The 15230-nt window shown below is 40.0% G+C and overlaps 1 protein-coding gene across 1 annotated transcript in view; it reads left to right on the top strand.

The window, feature by feature from the left end:
- The window catches only part of MCHR1 (melanin concentrating hormone receptor 1), a 120100-nt gene extending 108504 nt beyond the window's left edge, over nucleotides 1–11596 (top strand). The window contains exon 3 of the mRNA XM_086958416.1: nucleotides 11426–11596. The gene's annotated coding sequence lies outside the window, so the exon portion shown is untranslated. The remainder of the gene's footprint in view (nucleotides 1–11425) is intronic.
- Nucleotides 11597–15230: the final 3634 nt, after the last annotated feature.

The following is a 15230-nucleotide window of genomic DNA, read 5'->3' as shown; positions in this document are numbered from 1 at the left end:
ATTTTTCTCACCCCCTTTACCCACCCTCCTCGCCTCTCCTCCCCCACCCTCAGGGGGTTGGTCACCTTCCGATTGCTCTCCCAAATTCAAGTACAAATTCAAATTAAACTTTTAATCAAGTCACTCATAGTTCGCTAACCATCTAGTCAGTGGCGCCCAGATTTCTTCGCCTTTCCTTCGGAAGCGCTGTCCCCTCCTTGCATAAATAGCTTTTTCCAAGTTATAATTTGCCATAAGTCGAGAGAGCCATTGTTGAAAACCTGGTGGATTGGGGTTTTTCCCCAGAGTTAGAGCTGAATACTCTTTACTAGTGGTTGTCACCCTTTTGGCTTCTGTGAACCCCTTCTTAAACATTTCTGGAACCCAGACACCCCCGCTGAATCATTACGGAATCGGGGAACCCCCACTGAGTCATTATTGGGATCCGAGGAACCCCTATGAGTCATTCATTACTGGAAGCTGAATATCCTCGGCGGACACATTTTTGATGATTTTAACCCGCAAAAAAATAGAAAAAACCCCAGAAACAATCGTTCATCAAACAAATACGCAAATGATTAAATACTTTATTTATTTAGCAAACACATATTAAATAAAATTAAAAAAATATTTTTAATGGGTAGGTTGAAGTTTTTCTAAATTCAGTGGAGTCCACTCCTAGTCCATTCAATTTTCTGTGTGATGCACTTGCTCCGCTCCCACGAATAAATCCAAGGCTACTAACTTAATTGTTAGCCTCCAATTTCAAATTCCAGCACATTAAGAGAACATGTTAGCATTTTCTGTTTTTACATATTGCTTCTCTATTTCTGTACTCATTATTGATCTGTTAATATGATTTCATTTTCTTAGCAGTCGTGGACCCAGAGTAGCTTCGCTAACCCACCCCTCCCCATCCCCCAAGGGTTGGCCAGAAACCAGGTTAAGAGCTACTGCGCCAGACAATCCCTTGCCTAAATAGAGACACTTGCTGCTGCACAAAGTGGCAACTGATCTAGTGAATTATTGGTCCTTTCTGATTTGATTTATTCTTTGTTGATTAAAGCTCTTTATGAATTTTAAGAGCACAAATTTCTCATTCATCTCTCTTCGGCCAAGCCTTTGTTACATAAGCCTCACTTCTTGTAAAAGATTTCTAGTTACTCCTGTTTGGCTATGTCCCTTTTAAAGTCCTAACATCTTTTTTATCCCAATTAAAGCCATGGGCTTGAGGCAAGCCCTTCACAGATCTTAAAAATGTCCCAGATCACTGAGCCCTTTGCATTCTGAAAGCTGGGAAACTTTGCCTTACTTGTAGTCAGTGTGTCTCAGTCACTGAAAAGTCCTCAGTACTGTTCTTTCAAAATCTGCAATCTCAATAAATCTGGATTTGTTTGGAGTTCCTTTTTTTTGTTTTCCGATGACCTGACCTATCCTACTTCAAATTGTTTGTGGAAGAAGATATGTTTTTGCATATTACAGATGGGTTCACTCCATGGAGCTCCTCAGCACAAAATCTGCATGTCGCAGACTCGCAGAGTCTCTTGGTACCTTAGACACAATCACTAGCTTCTGGAAACAGTCCTGAGTATTCCAAGCACGGTAATCTGGAAGTAAGACAACCAGAGGATGACTCACTCCAGGCGGACCCTCACTTGCACTCTGTTTCACTCTTAGGCACTGTCTTCTGGATGTCTTGGACTCCGTTTCTGTCCCCTTTCTGAATACTTGGTGTGCCAGATGTGGTTGCCAGGTTGTTTTGGAAACAGTATTTGGTGTCTCAGGCAGTCACACGCTGGATGTCTCACTCCCGGTCGAAGTTCTCTCGATGGCTAGTTGTGTTGCTATGTTAACTGGAATGTGGAATAGATTCCTGTGACTTAGGGAATAAAGGCATTCGAAGGAAGGATGCCCATGCACCGTTGTGGCAGGAGTGTTTACTGCAAAACCGTGGCTAGAGGAATATTTTACCATTCTTGGGTAAAGCCAACTTTGAAATTTTGTCTGCTGCAAAGTGAATTTCATTTTGCATGTACGGCTTCCTCTGGACATTGTATTCGTGTTGGGCGCCCAGACCCTAGGAGGTGAGACTTCCACAGACTTTTAAATTTGGCAACCGCTTAACTGTGACCGCTGTAGCCTTTTGAAAGGCGTGCATTCATTATAATCGCTTCATGGGTCATCGGAACCACGACTTCTGCTCGTCGCTGATGTCATCACATAGGGTCTCACCACGGGACCTTGCGTGTAGGCCATTTTAATTGGGCAGATTTGCTAGTTTAAGCATTTTGGATGTGGCATTGCTGGAACGTCATGGTTTTTTTCATCGGAGTGGTGATTTGTCAACAGTGGACACATTTTGTTCCATAATTATTACCAATTACTTGCGAATATTAATTTATAATGCAATTGGTTTCTGTGTATTCTCTGAATGCCATGATTAAGGTGAGATATTTACTATGACTTATGGCAACTGTGGAATTGTGAAGGAGGGTATCTTATGCTCTAACTTTGATGGTGAAGGATCGACATTGGACAAAATCAATAATTCACAAAATCAGCAGACAAAGTTTTAGCATAAGTCCTCTTCAGACCTTTTGCTTGTCAACTTTGGTGCCTTCCTTAAGGTGGGCAGAATGGAAAGTTTACTTCATGAATTATATTGCAGCTGGAGATGAATCCAGAGCTAAAGAAAGGGATTTTGTTGCACTCTTTGGGGCCTCAAGGGTTAAAAGTGTACAGTCAGATGACAAAGGCACCTGCTTCGGCTGATACTAAATGTTTTTGTTATACCAATATAAGATCTTAATAATTACTGTGCACCTAAGGTTTGCATCGGAATTACATAAGCCACGTTTTTGGAGAGGAAACAAGGCAGGTGAGAATCCGTGAATGAATATGTTTCTGAGATTAAAATAAATTGGCTTTGGATTGCACGTTTGAAAATCTTCATTAGGATTTGATCAGGTGGTCAAGCATATTTGTAATCTCGCTATTCAGGAGCGGCTTTGGGTCAGTGGTGATGCTGCTTTAGAAGAGGTTCTTACCATGATAGGCAAAGTGGAAATTTTGAGTATGTGCACGGTGGCTCTCAAACAGGGCACACAAGATACTGATGTGGTGGGAAAAGTCAATGTTAGTGTAGAAAAAAAGTGTCCTCAAAATTCATCAAAGAAAAAACGAAATTGAAGGAACAGGCTAGATGTTACCGCTGTGACAGCAAAGATCATTTGCATTGCCGCGGAAGTTGTCCCGCAGCTAGACACAAAAGCAGTAATTGTTGACTTTTGGGGCATTTTGCAAAAGTGTGCAGGAAAAAAATACATGTGAAAGTGATGGGAGTATAGATGGATGTAATAATGATCCAGAATGTGAGTTAGAATGTAAAATCTTAGAAAGCGATTTAGTAATGAATGTTCGTAATACCCTTATGTTATGTTTCAAGTCTGTTTTTATTTTAGTACCTTATGTTAAACATTATTGATACCACATGCAAGAACAAAACTGAATGCTGGATGACTATTGGTGGGGTGGATGAGAATATTTTTGCAAACTCCAGTTTGCCGAACAACATTATTAACAAAGAAATTTGGATATCCTTTTTTGTAGAGAAGGTTGGTGATAAATTGTTAGAACCTGACATACATCCGGAGGGTTATAGTAGTGTAAAAAAATCAACATGTTGGGTATAGGTGGTTTACGTTCCAGTTCAAAAATAGGAAAACTTGTGGAAAGTTATATGTGGCTAAGACAGGACCACCAGTATTGGGATGCTTTGACCAGAAAAAGTTACACATCATTTTAGATCCCAATCGTAAATAGCTTGGTTTAGTGGTAAAGTTCTGTTGTATCTCAAGTATAACATATTTTAGTCTTATTGGAATTTTATCATTGTGTTTTTGTCAATGTATTTTGTGTGTGTTTTATTTATGGGGAAAAAGGTTTGATGTGTTGTGTTGCTATGTTAATTGGAATGTGGAATGGATTCCTGTGGTTTGGGGAATTCCATTCCAGGTAGTTTTTTAAAATTTGTTTACAGAGTTTTATATAGTGCAAACTTGACTCGAAGGTATCAGGTACCAGAGCGCTTTACACAACACAAGTTGCGTTACATGAGGACACATTCATTTTTGTTAGGCACGGGAAGATTAAGTGATTTGCCCAGATTCACAGGATGTTGCGCATGCTTGCAAAGACTCGAACCCGGTTCCCCAGATTTCAGGTCGACCGCCCTAGCCGTTACGTCAACTCCTCTCCCCAAGTTGGAGGAAGGACGCCCATGCACAGGAGTGCCAGCCAGATGTAATCAGATTGAATAAATACATATCCAAATTATTCTGCAAAGGAGTGTTTACTACACAACGTGGCGCTCTCAGACAGAGCTCCCTAGGGTGTGTCAGACTCAGAGATAGCCTGATGGGTGTCTCAGTCTGAGTAGTCAGATTGCCTCATACACAATCATCAGGTTGTTTAGGAACTAATTCTGGCTGTCTCTACCAGGGTCATCCTTTGGATGTCTCAATCCCAGGCACAGTCCTCCCGGTATCTAATTTTCAATCAGAGTCCACCAGTGTCTTAGTCTGAGTCACTGGAGCATCTCAGGCACAGTTACCACGGTGTCTTAGGTACAGTCTCTATGGTTGTCCGATTTTGAGACTTCAGGGTGTCTTGGACTCAGGCACCAGCATATCTTGGAAGTAGTATTGGAGTCTCAGGCACTTTGTCTCACTCCCAGGCACAGTCCTTTGGGAGTCATACTTTCAGCCTCTGGCACAGGTCTCTGGATGTCTCACTTGCAACCGTTGTGGGTGAATCTCTATGTGAAACCTAGGGTGTCTCAGACATTATTATCAGGGACATTCATTCTCAAAGAGTTTTCAGGCACAGTTATCCCTTGGGTGTCTCCTGGTCAGGGGCTGTCTGATATCTGTCATGCTTTCCTTGGTCTGTAAGGGTAAGGGAAAGAGCCTGCTGGTTCTATACGAGATGCACTCACTATCTCATGCAACCTCTTTCATTCCCGCCAAATCACAGTAGAGCAACTATGCTCAATCGTTCGGGCAAATTTAGGAGTAGATCTTACACCACACCAACTTTGAAGCTCCACAGCCACGATTTGCATTTATATAGTACTTATTTGCTACAACAAGATTGTGAAGCATTCTGAAGGTTCTTGGATTCGCTTTGGTGCTATGCTACATAGTTGAAAGAGTATTGCTTGTAAGTTGACCTACATGGGAATAATTGAGTAATGTGTAGGCTTTAAGCCAGTGCACGGTGCAGAGAATGCAAAAATATATGCAGGTGCCTAGACAGGCTCTTACCATCTTTAATGCTGACTGTGAAATACATAGAAACCATTGTTGATGAATGTCAATGAGGTCCGCATTGTATATATTATTTGGAGTCCAACCCTGTGGCAAACAAAATTCGTTCAAGTGTGTATATAATCCAACCTGTTGAACGACTAACTACCTGAGACACTGTAAAGTAAAAAAAAAACACCAGTGCCAAGGGGCTATATGAAGTCTACACAGCAGTAATGTTTCCCCAAACCGCAGTGGTGGCTCGGCAAAGCCACCAGAGAGTGCTTTACAAGATCCACCCAGGAGTCAAAAGAGCAACCACAAGGGAGATAGGATTGCATTATGGAATATATAGGTCTGGGATCATGTGGGTTCAGTCAACTGTATCACACCTTACGGAATATAAGTCACTTGCCAATGTTCGGACTATGATAGAAAAGTCACACAATATCTATGGTGGCCTGTTAAATATATACATGTCCTTGATTCTCCTATACATAAAAGTATAGAAGCATTGGATGTAGATGTTTATAGGTCACAGAATAGGGATTTTGTATGTACAAGGTCACTGAGACTTCTTGTATCTGTGTGGAGGGGGGGAAGGAACACATTTTGTATGTGTAGATGAGTGCACAGGAGATGTTTTGGTGAACAAAAGTGCTATGAAGGCATTCTATATTTGTGTAGGGAAACCAAGATAACATATCTCTCTCTTGATTTTTTATATATATATATTTTTTTTTTCCACCGATAAGACAAAGGTTAAATAACGTTATATTTAGGTGAATATTTCAGTGGCAACTTAACGTTTTAAAATAAAAACAAACATTTAAATTAACCAGTTATAGTTACCTCAAGTAACTATAACCCATTCTCCAAAGTAACTATAACTTGCGCCCCCTGAATGCACAGTGTGGTCAGTCATCAAAGAAGTCAGTTCAGTTGTGATCTGTAATGCTATCAATGATACCACTGAACACGTCATGATTGTTATAGTAAGTGAGGTTGTAATCATTGCATGACAAGGGCGCAAGTTATAATTAATTTAGTGCACAAGTTATATTACTTGAGATACCAATAACTGGTGAATTTCAGTGGTGTTTTTTTTTTAATGTAAAGTAAGATATAATTTTTTTAATGAATTTTATATAGCGCGAACTTGAGCCGGTATCGGGTATCAGAGCGCTTTACATAGCAACAGTAGCGTTACATGAGGACACATTCATTTTGTTAGGCACGGGCAGATTATGAAATTTACCCAGAATTTCAGGATGTTCAGCGCCATTGCCGAGACTCGAACCCTGTTCCCCCGATTCAAGGTCGACCACCCTAGCCATTAGGCCAACTACTCTCCCCATTCCTAACTTATAACATCACTTCAACCTTTGTTTTTTTCAGGTAATTTCTGGGGTTTTATTATTTTTTTTAAACATAAAGTAATATTTTATTACCGTACATGAAGCCAACCCTATGACGCTCGCAGCCTTTAACAATCAGCGTGGGGTTTGCTGCAGAGACAGGCCTGTGGCCAAGCCCTGCATCTAACCCTTGGGGGAAGCCAGTCCCTGCCACGCATGGCCTTCGGCGTGGGATTGATCACACGGCTCAGCCTGCATCCAAACCCCCCGCAGGCAGCCAACCTGCCTACTGTGGACCAGGTCCGGTTGCCAACCCTTCGCTGCTCATGGCCTGTGTGTTCAACAGAAGTTTGGGTGCAGGGTCTCGCAATAGTCCCTCAGACATAACCATCCCGTAATACAAAAATGTGTGTACCTCAAATTCTTCTAAACTACTGAACGGATTAAAATCAAATTACAAAAAAGCACACTTCCTGGACCAAGATCTAGTTTCCTCCCAATCTTAGTATAATTCCGTTAATGCGTTTTTGCTGTAGCCCTTTAAAGAAATCTCAACAAAAACTGCATGGGGGTTTGTATTTTGGGACACCCTGCATCCCTTTTCTTGGCCCCTGCTTGACGGATCACCCCGAATCTTTCCAAGAAGAAACTATGCAAAGAAAAGCACTTTTTGGGTGAGTTTCATAAAGATTTATTAAATGGCTCAACAGTTACTAAGAAACCAGAAACGCAGACCTAGCTATAACTACCCAGTGGTGTGTTCTCTCTCTCTCTTTCTCGCTCTCTCTCTCGCTCTCTCTCTCGCTCTCTCTCGCTCTCTCTCGCTCTCTCTCGCTCTCTCACTCTCTCTCTCGATCTCTCTCGCTCTCTCTCGCTCTCTCTCCTCTCTTACTCTCTCTCTCTCTCTCTCCCCCTCCCCCTTCTCTCTCCTCCCTCCCTACCTCTCTCCCTCCCCCCTTAATAACTGGCACCGTTTGCTGAATCTTCACGAAACTACAACTCGTGCCCTCATCATGCACCACAATTACATCACATGTCATGTTCTATGACATCATTGATGATATCACTGCAGCATTTGAAATTACATCATTGATGACAAAACTGCATGGCGAGGGCACGAGTTATAGTTACTTTAGAGCACAAGCTATAAATATTTGAGATAACTATATGGGATGAATTTCAATAGTTTTGTTAGTTTAAAGCAGTATATTTTAACTGACATTTTCAACAATCTATAACATCCCTTTAACCTTTATTGTTTTCTGTGTTTAAAAAAACATATATATATAATATCCACACCGGTTTCCACAACAATGTAACAGACTAAATCTAGCCGCAGCACCGCCAAGAAACAGGAGACCCAGATTTCCGTGAGCAATTTACTTTATTTCCGCAACGGACAGCATAACGTTTCGGCCTCCCAGAGGCCTTGGTCACATGGCGCCATAGAGGGCGGCGGCAGAAATTTAAAGTGCAAGTGCAGGTGAAATGAACGATTTCATTGGGTGTCAATTAGAAGCACGGGGAACATAGTAAAAATACTACACTATTTTCCATAATTTTCACTGTGCTTCTTAAACAAAAACAGTATTGGGATCAATCCCTATAAACTTAATATTGCACATAATCCGACATGATGAATCAAATAGCATGACACTGGTAATCTGGCGCACGCTAACCACATGGTTAAACACAGTATTAGGATAAATCCCTAACCAAAACATTTCATATAACCAAACATCATGAATCAATAAGCATGATATTTTTTAAACCTAACACAGGCCCAAAATTGTTTATATTGGTAAATGTTAAATGCAATACTAAACAAGATATAGCAGAAAAAATAGTTATTTAGCTATAAATATATATAAAAAAAATATATATATATATATATATATGAAAAATACATAAAAATGCTTGCCATGTGATAGAGGTTAACCTAAAATCCAATTCTTTATATATACAAAAAGAATGAATTAAAATCAATACTGTGACATACGTCGGTTAACCTATACATATTCATTATGTCTATGTGCAATTTTTCAAATTTATATGCTGTATCATGACACCCGCATGAATGAATGAGTGAAGAAAATTATAAAGTGCTTGATAATGTGTGCAGTAGATGGTAGGATATGTAATCAATGAAAAACATCATTTTTAAAAGAAACACACCCACCAATTACTAGTTGCATTTTTTTGAGGATAACTTGTTTTCTTTTATATATAATTTTTTTTAAAACATTTTTTATGGCAAATTAAAACTATGTTAGCACATAGTATTTTCACATCTATTTGTGTTATAAGGATGAGATGTTATTCAGACTGGTCCCAGTCTGTCATCCAAACACACAGAGTGGCAAATTTTACAAACAAACGGATGGCTTAAACACAAGGACAAGTAAAATCTTACACCAACCAGTTGGTATTTCAGTGGGTTGCATTTCCTTTACGTGTAAGATGATTTTACAGGATAATGTTGGTAACACAGGCTGACTAGCATTCGGATAACCATGTGGCATGTTTAGGCGATAGTGTTTACTTCAGAGACAGGGGTAAAAGTCTTCCGAAGCATTAAGCCCCTGTGGTGCCTTACTGTCCAACATCAGAATATACCTTGTTTCTAATTTTCTGAGTGCAGCATCCCTATCACCTCCTCTTCTCAGAGGTCCTACTGAGTCAATGGCATAGTACTTCAACAGAGTACTGTTACTATTATGATACTCCTTGAAGTGTCTAGCCACTGGATAGGAAGAATCATTGGTATTAATAGCCCTCAAATGTTGGAGAACCCGTTTGTGAACTTGCAGCTTAGAGCTGCCCACATATCTCAAGCCACACGGGCACTCCAACACGTATACTGCAAATTCACTCTTGCAGGTTAGTTTTTTGTTTATCTTGTATGGGACTGCTGAGAAAGGGGTAAGATATTCTGTTCTATTTACCCCATGTGAACATGCCTTGCATGTAGAGCATTTTCTAAAACCTCTACTACCAGCCAGCCAATCCTTAGGTGTTTCCAATTCTGGGCTCGATTTAACCAAAGCATCCTGTAAGGATTAGGCCCTTCTATAAGTGATTGCTGGTTTTCTTGGCATGAGTTCACCGATCACGGGATCACATTTCACCAGATCCCAGTGTTTGTTAATTATCTTTCTGAGTGCCCCATGCTGGCTATTAAATGGCCATATTAATCTGATAGGTTGCTACATAGGCATAATAGTTGGAACTTGGGATTTTTTGTGTAGTAAAGCTGTTTCACGGGGAAGGGCATTGGCTTTGCGTATTGCAGCCACCACTATGTTCTCAGGCCAGAAACCTAAGTTTACTGGCCTCCTGTGCTGCATTGCATTGTGATTCAGTACTGCAAACCCTTCTAATCCTGAGCATCTCCCCATACGGGATGCTCCTTATTAAATGAGGAGGGTGGTGACTCTGGGCGTGCAGTACTGTATTCCCCACCGTGGGCTTCCTAAACAACGCTGTTTCCAGATGACCATTGGTAATCTCAATTGAGACATCCAGAAAGGTTGCATGATGTGCACTGATGTTGGAAGTGAATGCCAAATTGTAGTTATTGGTGTTTAACTGTATAATGAAATCCTCTGCCTGTGTTCGTGTACCGTGCCAGATCAGAAAAACATCGTTGATGTATCTGTACCACCGAACGATGTGGTCCCTGCAAATTGCTGAGTGTTCACCAAAGAGGACCTGTCTCTCCCAGTATCCCATATGAATACAGGCATAACTGGGAGAGAAACAGGCCCCCATGGCTACTTCCCTGACCTGTTGATAATGTTGTTTATTAAACATAAAGAAGTTATTATTCAGGCAGAAGCTAATCATAGACAGTAACATCTTGTTGTGTTCTACATATTCAATCGGTCGTTGACCCAAATAGTATGCAGTAGCCCTCAACCCATCCACATGTACAATACTCGTATATAACGCTGTAATGTCAAGAGTAATTAACAATAATTCTGGATCCCATTGTAGTTCATTGATTTTCCTCAAAAAATCACTGGAATCCTGGATGTAAGAGGGCAATCCACACACAAATTCCTGTAGGAACGAATCCACATAAACAGTAGTTTTTTCCAAAAGCCCCCCACACGCAGAGATGATGTGTCTACCGGGGGGTTTGTTTGGGTTTTTGTGGACCTTGGGAATCAGATATAAGACGGGCATGATGGGGTGCTCATTTTTTAGATATTTTAGTTCATCCATGCTGATGAGGCCCGATGATCTCCAACCCATCAACAATGAATAAAAAGTTAATTGAGACTTCTTAACCGCTCCCACATCACAATGTCTGTAGCATGAGGCGTCATTCAATTGTAGTAACACCTCCTCCAAGTAGAGGTCTCTTGCACATAGGACAATGTTGCCCCCCTTATCTGATTGACGAACAATGACATTCCCACATTTCTGTATTTTGGCAACCAAATCTGTGTATCTACGATTATGCCTGTGTTTGTAATTATTGGTCTTGCTCATATAGACCCTTGATGTCCTTAACAGCTGCCTCTTGAAAAATGTCTATATTATCATGCAACATATGTGGTGTATATGTTGAGCGTTTCTTGAAGGTTGTAAGGCCACCAGTGAACAAAGTAGTACTTTTTTTCAGTACTATTGTGATGTACTCCAATGGCATTGATATTTCAAAACCAGATTCACTGCATGTTTGGCATCAATGCTTCCCTTTTGTTGCGGGCTGACTGCATCTTTGAATTACAGAGATGAGTTCAATGCTGAGAATGTCCCCTCACTCTTTCACAGGAGCTGCAGAGAGAAAAGAGAGCCACAGGAGATGAACAGACCACATGAGGATCTGGAAATGGAACAGTCAGTCATCACAGAGAATGACCAGACCACCTACCGTTCTACAAAAACTGCATTATATTTTTTCATGGTGTTTAGAAGCTGACAAAAATAAATAATCTATATGGTTATAAATAACATGTTTCTAATTAGTGGCTTTGCTTTTTATTCTTATAGCAAAAACATGGTTTACTGTCTTGCACTCTCTCACTTTGACCATCACAAAATTACATTGTCAAAGGAAAACCTAATTTAATTAAAAAAAATATGCATACTTAATAAGAAGTAGCCACACATTGGAATTCTATTCACTGTACTACACCCTTGATTTGAATTTGCCTACTTATTTTTTGACCACAGAAAAACCATAAGGGAAGTCCTGATTTAGTAAATTCATTTCATCCTAATTTACAACCTTATTTTCCAGACATTGAAATCAGCAGCTGAGTTTTAATTTAAGGACGAAGTCTTGATTGCAGGGGATGAGCTCCAATAAAGACGAGGAATCCTGAATTTAATCCAGCTTGTTATTTACAACTTAATTTTGCAAACATTGGAGTCAACCAATGAGTCCTAAATTCAAATCAGCATATGAATTTACAGCTTTATTTTGCAAAGGTTGTTATCAACCTATTTATTTGATAAACATTGAAATCAGAACATGAGCCCTGATTTTGGAGATGTTATGAATTTAAATCATTGTGCCAATTTACAGCTTTTTAAAACCTTTTTACAATTTTTTTACAAACACTGAAATCAGCAGATGTCGTGATGTCCGGAATGAACCCTGAATACAATTAATTTTGTTGATTTACAACTTTATTTGGCAAACAATGAAATCAGTAGAGCAGTTCTAATTTAGAAATGAGTGCTGATTTCTCATCACGATGCTGATACACAACTTTATTTGGCAAACAGTAAAATTAACAGATGAGTCCTGATTTGTAATCATCATCATCATAGTGATGCATTATTTTGAACCACTAAACTCAGTAGATGAGTCCATATATTAGAATGAGTCCTGAATGCAAATCATTGTGCAATTTACAGCTTTATTTTGTAAATATTGATATCAGCAGATGAGTCAGATTGCATTGAGGAGTCCTCAATTCAAATTGTGGCACTGATTAAAGCTTCATTTTGCAAACATTGAAATCAGCTGATGAGACTTGATTACAGAGATGAGTCCTGAATTCAAATCAGTGTTCAAATTTACAGTTTAATTTTGCAAACATTGAAATAAGCAGATGTCCTGATTTCAGAGATGAATCCTGAATTCAAATCATGGTACTGATTAACAGCTTTATTTGGCAAACATTGAATTCAGCAGTTGAGTCCTGATTTCAGAGATGAATCCTGAATTTAAATCATGGTACTGATGTATAGCTTTATTTTGCAAACATTGAAATCAGCAGATGAGTCCTGATTGCAGAGATGAGTCCTGAAGTCAAATCATAGTACTGATTTACAGCTATAATTTGTAAACACGCAAATCAGCAGATGAGTCCTGATTTCGGAGATGAATCCTGAATTCAAATCATCGTTCCAATTTATAGCTCTATTTTGCAAAAATTGATATCAGCAGATGAGTCCTGATTTCGGTGAAGTCCTCAATTCAAATCATGGTACTGGTTTACAGCTTTATTTGACAAACATTTAAATCAGCAGATGAGTCCGGATTTTGGTGATGAGTCCTGAATTCGAATCATTGTACTGATTCACAGTTTTATTTGACAAACATTGAAATCAACTGATGAGACTTGATTACAGAGATGAGTCCTGAATTCAAATCAGTGTTCAAATTTACAGTTTAATTTTGCAAACATTGAAATAAGCAGATGTCCTGATTTCAGAGATGAATCCTGAACTTAAATCATGGTACTGTTTTATAGCTTTATTTTGCAAGCACTGAAATGAGCAGATGAATCCTGAATTCAAATCATCGTTCCAATTTGCATCTTTATTTTTCAAACATTGAAATCAGAAGATGAGTCCTGAATTCAAATCATTGTACTGATTTACAGCTTTATTTGACAAACATTAAAATCAGCAGATGAGTCCTGACTTTGGTGCAGAGTCCTGAATTCAAATCATTGTACTGATTCTCAGCTTTATTTTGCAAACATTGAACTTCAGAGGGCCGACCGGTTTCCTTTCAATCAACGTAAAATGACTGGTCAAGCCGCTGCAAAGCCACGTGCCATTTTGATTTGTCTAAATAACTTTTTGTCTAAATAAGCATTGTATGATCTAGCTAGGCCAGATAGGAAAAGGGTAGGGAAGGGGTGTGATTTTGTTTGTGAGACCTGACTATTGCCAGGCAACAGTCGAGAAAAGATGGCAGCTTTGCCAATTAATTCCACGATTTCAGTAAAAAGGGGCTCAGGTGTTCTTGCTTTACCCTGCTAAGCGGAAAGTGTTTTTTAAGGGGGAGGTGACATTTTTTCTTTCTGAAGCTTCAGCAAAGGATTTTTTGCACACACTGTAGGATAGGCAGGGGGAGTATTCTGACTTACCTATGTTCATGCTGATGTTGGTGCTGGCTTACACTGGCTTAAAGGTAGACTTTTCTAAGTCTGTTCTGGATCTATATTGGTGTAGGGGATTATGTTTTCCTTGCGTGGGTGGGGGGTGAGAGCTTAGGAGAGAAGGGGGGGTCTTAGCTCTCATCACAGAGGACCGGTGGTCCTAACGCCTCATGAGGTGGGTGGAAGGGAGGGGCTTTGGTGGGGGGGGGCAGTGAGGTCAGGGGTCAGGGTTGTGGGGGGAGGGGGAGTGTTGTGGGGGTTTTGTTCTGTTCTCTTTTGTTTTGTTACTGTGCTGCTAGATGGATAAGGAAGTTTGGAATGTGCTTTGTTACTATGCCTAACGTTTCGTGTCATAGTGCAGTGTGTGGTCCTGTGTATATAAAGCACAAGAATGATGGGTAGTCTACGTATCTGCTCACTTAATATATGTGGTCACAATGACAGGAGAAAGCGGGACATGCTAGCCAAAGAGCTCCGCTATATGCAGATTGATTTGATATGTCTTTAGGAGACCCACATACCATGGAACAAGCGGTGGTGACGGGGGGATCTTGGGCTTGAAATGTTGGCTTGTACCCAGCAAGGCACAACAATTAAGGGGGTGGGTATTTTAGCCAGGCGCGGGGTGGGTTCATGTAAACAGGTCAAAGTAGACCATTTGGGCCCATGTCACTTTGCTCAATTTATGGATATAATTTAGACGATCCAGGTATTTTAAACTTTTTAATTGTTGAACTTGCCCTATGGACCCATCCTTTAATACTTTGTAGTGATTTTAATATCCATCTCGATAGTAAGTTTGATCTATGTGATACTTTTCCATATCAAGGTAGGAAAGTTAGAGTTTTTAAAGCTCTTCAAGGATAGGTGAAGGAACATGGGCTGTTTGATAGCTGTCACAAACTCAAATCGCCCGATCCTGGGTTCACATTTTACTCATCTCTCCACAATAAAGTAGTCTGGTAGGACTCTTTTTTTTCTATCCAGCTATTGGCTGAGACAAGTAAGATTGAGATCTTTCCGAGAATTATCTCAGATCACAACCCTTTAACGATTGAGATTCCATTGATGGATATTTCAACGGTTCAGAAGCCCTGGACCTTTGAAAAGAAACTTTTGCTTGACACTGTATAATGTACTCATATGGCCAAATGGATTGCAGAATTTTTCTCTTTTAATCGTAATACAGCCTCAGTCTGTACTTTGTGGGATGCTTTTAAAACAGCTGTCCGAGG

Source organism: Lissotriton vulgaris, chromosome 1_1 (genome assembly GCF_964263255.1).
Source record: "Lissotriton vulgaris chromosome 1_1, aLisVul1.2, whole genome shotgun sequence".
Classification (NCBI taxonomy): domain Eukaryota; kingdom Metazoa; phylum Chordata; class Amphibia; order Caudata; family Salamandridae; genus Lissotriton; species Lissotriton vulgaris.
This window is presented reverse-complemented; position numbering and strand designations above follow the sequence as displayed.